Here is a 4634-nt window from a genome sequence, read left to right as displayed (position 1 = left end):
CAGTTAATAAGGTAGGTTCAACCTCAGCACCTAGATCAAAATTAAATACTGATAAGAGTGAACAAGTTCACAAAAGATCAATAAATATTGGTTTAATGACTCAAAAATAGCTTAAGCAAAAGATGAAGGAAGTACACATGAAAAACAAGGAGAAAAAGCCTAGGAAAAACAGGAATGGCAAGGTAGGTGTTAATAAGAATGCTAATTATGTAATTGTTCCCAATGTACCTAGAAAGACATGTTTGAACTGTGGTAGTTCTAATCATCTTGCTAATTCTTGCAGGAAGAATAAAGAGATAAATACTGTTCCTCCCAAATCAGAGTTTAGGAATAGAACAGTTAGATATAAACCACAGAGTCCTTGTTTTCATTGTGGTAGTGTTTGGCACTCTATTTATACATGTAAAGAGTATCACAGTTTATATTATGATTATTATGAACTCAAACCCTCTTTAAATAAAACAAAATATGTTTCTGCATGTGTAAATACTGATAGTAAGAATGTTAACATAAACTCTGATATGAAGTCCTCGGCTGCATATGTTAACAAACTTAAAAAGGCCAAAAGATCCAAGAAAGTTTGGGTCCTTAAAAACACTAGCTGATTTTAAATATTGATTGTAGGGTAACAGGAGAAAATCTCTAGTCTTGGACAGTGAATGCTCAGGATATATGACTGGTTATAAATCCCAGCTATCAGAGTTTAAGGAGAAAGCTGGCCCAAATGTTTCTTATGGAGATGGCAACTTAGGAAAAATCTTGGGATATGGCAAAATCAAAATTGGGAATGTCATCATTGAAGATGTAGCTCTGGTTGTAAGACTCAAGCATAATCTGATCAGTGTGAGTCAGATCTGTGACAGAGGTTACCATGTGAATTTTATGAAGAACATTGTAAAATTGTCAATAAGTCTGATGGCAAAATTGCAATGACTGGTGTAAGACATGGTAGTTTATATTAAGTCAGGGTCTCCACAAATACTGATGAATCAGAAGTTTGGTCTACTTAGTAGAGCATCTGTGGAAGATAGCTGAAACTGACATAAAAGACTTTCTCACCTCAATTTCAACAATATCAATGAATTTAAGAAGAAAGATCTTGTGAGAGGATTTCCCAATGCAGTGTTTACTCCTGATGGCTTATGTGACTCATGCTAGAAATCCAAGCAAAGGAAAATATCTTTCAAGAGTAAAATTAAATCCTCCATTCTTGAACCATGTCATCTACTTAATATTGATCTCTTTGGTCCAGTCAATGTTATGTCAATTGCCAAGAAGAGGTATGCACTTGTAATTGTTGATAAATATACAAGATACACATAGGTGTACTTTCTGCACACCAAGGATGAATCTCCATCCATTCTTCTTGATCATGTGAAAGAGCTGGAAAAAGGATCAACATACAAAGTGAAGATCATTAGAAGTGATAATGGAACTGAATTCAAGAACAGTTCTATGGAAGAGTTCTGCAAATATAAGGGGATAAAACAAGAATTTTCTGTTCCTCGAACTCCACAACAAAATGGAGTTGTTGAAAGAAAGAATAGAATTCTCATATAAGCTGCAAGAACCATGCTAGAGGAAGCAAGGTTGCCTACCTACTTCTGGGCTGAGGCTGTGCAAACTGCTTGCTTCACACAAAATACAACTTTGATCAACATGCATGGAAAAACACCATTTGAGATGGTGAAGGGAAAGAAGCCAAATTTTAAGTACTTTCACATCTTTGGTTGTAAGTCTTTTGTTCTCAAAACTCATCCAGAATAGCTTACCAAATTTGATCTAAAAGTTGATGAAGGCATTTTTGTTGGATATCCATTGTCTACAAAAGCCTTCAGAATTTACAACCTGAGAACAAGGACAGTCATGGAATCTATACATGTATCTTTTAATGACAAGAAGATTACAAGTCTAGAAGATGTAGATGACCATGATAGGTTGAGATTTGAAAATGAAGTACCTATGCTAAACAGTTAAATCCTGATTCACTGAAAAATCTCGATACAGTAAATCCTGAAATCACTCCAAGCTCTGATGATCCACATGACAGTGAAAATTCTTCAAATACTGAAGCATATGTTGAGGAGGAGCAACATGATTCAAATACAGAGTTTTCTACAAGTGATTCAACTCAAGGAACATCAGTAAATAAGTCATCAGACTCTCATTCCTCAAATTCTGATGAGTCAAATACTGATAGGAATGGGAATACTGATTCAGGGGGAGCATCAGGACATGATAGGGGTATAAGTCAAAGAAGTAACAGAGAGTTTATGGATCAAGGGGAAGGTTCATCTTCAAGGATTCAAGTTCCATCTGCAAGAAAATGGTCTAAGTCACACATTACTCTTCTGAGATTAGGTGAGGTGACATCCTACTAGGGTGAAAAGCCTTAAAAAATAATCATACTTTCCCGAGTCTACTCTTCCGAGAGTAAGCGATGGGACGTCCAACTAGGCTTAAAAGCTTTCAAAAATAATCATACTCTTCCGAGAGTAAGCAGACTAGGCGTTCTATTAGACTGAAATGCCATCCAATGAGCCTATTCGATTGAGTGTACTCTTCCGGGAGTAAGCGGAGTAGGCGTCCTAGTTGTCTGGAAAGCCTTCCAATGAGCCTACTCGCCTGAGTGCACTATTTCGGGAGTTTTTATTCGTGGTCCCCATGATCCACTTTGGTCTTGATGGTGTTCATGGACACTTGGTCGTGACCGTGGATATCCTAGTAGGTCGAGAACTTTCAACCGTTAATATGGATACTTGGTCGGCTGAAGGCCTTCCCGGGAGGCTACTCGACCTCTTCTTTACGAACCTTTGGTCTTGATTGATGAGGTTCCGACACGGTTGTGGTTGGCAAATAACTGGAATTTTGAGTTTCAAACTTCATCTTTTTACTAATCTTGGCGATTAACATAGTTAAATTTTGATCAAGGTTAAACCTTGAGTTTTTGGACAACATGTCTGGATCATATTCGTGACGGGTCTCAATCATGAATTACCTATTTGTAATCATGACGGGCCTTAAAGTTCATATAGAATTCCTTTATGTTACTATAGATGTCTACTTATATTTATGGTTACATCAAATGCCATCATTGACTACATCGAAAAAATGTGTAATCAGATGTAGCCTAATTTTTTTTAAGGCACCTATTGTCACACTTTAGCCGGTGACAGTGAAAAAATGTTACAATATGCCATATATGATGTAGTGCAAATAGTCCTCAATGGTTATAACCATTATAATCCAAAATGAAACACATTAAAGATCTAACCACAAGTTGGGAACCAAATAACAAAACCGAACCCCTAAATAAAATAAATTTTTAATATAAAATGCTACACGGCTAAAAATTAAATAGTTTTATTGCTAAGTAAAATTGTGTCTACAAATTCAAATATTACCCTTAAACATAAAAATGCTAGAGTAATACTCTGTATAACCTTTGTACATAGTTTACATTTTAGACATGCATCCATTACAAAAATAGCAAAATGTATATTAAAATTTTATGGAGACCCCCTTTTTGTTGAAGACGCGGATACCACTTATGTTATGCGAGTAAAATTTTGCATAAAAACATTGCAAAACTTATTACTTTGCGAATTATATTTTACAAAGATCATCAATTTATTAAAAATATTGAATATCATATATGTCCAGCATGTATAACATTACAAAATATTTTTTTCAATGAAACATGTTTATTCTGCAGAACATTTGTTCAGTTTGCAGAATATACATTATACTTATTAAATTTAAAAAATCTGCAACAATTTTAATGAATTGGTGATCTTCGTAGAATATATTTTACAAAATATTATATTTTATACTATTTTGATTACAAAATATAGATGGTTTCCTAGGCCTCCATTGAAATAGGGTCTCCATAAAACTTTACTCAAATTTTATACTATAAAAATTAACTATTATCCACTCATATCCACTAAATTCTTCCACTATTAATTGATCCACAATTTTAATTATCTTATTTTTCGCTACCAGGATACACTTTTTATTAAACTTCATGTCAGGCCCCATGCATACTAATTATGTATAGCATTGGATGATAATTAGGGGTGTGCAACGGTCGGTTTGGTCGGTTTTTTACGATCAAATCGGACCGGACCATATATAACGGTTTTATAGAATATCAAACTAGACCGGACCGTTTGAAATTTCGGACCAGACCAGACTAGACCAGACCGCAAGTTAACGGTCCGGTGGGTAACGGTTTGAAACCTAACTAAATACATAATTATAAAATTTATTTATTTTTTAAAATTTAGAATACAAATATTACATGTAAAATACAAATTTGAAGATATTATTTTGAAAATATATCTAAAGTATAAAATAAACTTAAGTAATTAATAGATATATATATATATACATAAAAATGGTATATAGTTATAATCAATATATTAATATATATTGAAACGGTCCGGTTCGACCTTAACGGTCCGGTTTGGAGATGAAAACGAGGTCGAACCGTAAAATAACGGTTTTTATTCACACCAAACCTAGACCAAGTCGAACCGCCGAAAAAATCGTCAAAAGCGGTTTGGTCGGTTTGGTCCGGTCCAGTCCGGTCGGTTTGACTTTTTTTTTGCTCACCCCTAATGATAATTATG

This window comes from Apium graveolens, chromosome 4, assembly GCF_009905375.1.
Source record: "Apium graveolens cultivar Ventura chromosome 4, ASM990537v1, whole genome shotgun sequence".
Classification (NCBI taxonomy): Eukaryota; Viridiplantae; Streptophyta; class Magnoliopsida; order Apiales; family Apiaceae; genus Apium; species Apium graveolens.
The sequence above is the reverse complement of the archived record's forward strand: the minus strand, read 5'-3'. Positions refer to the sequence as shown.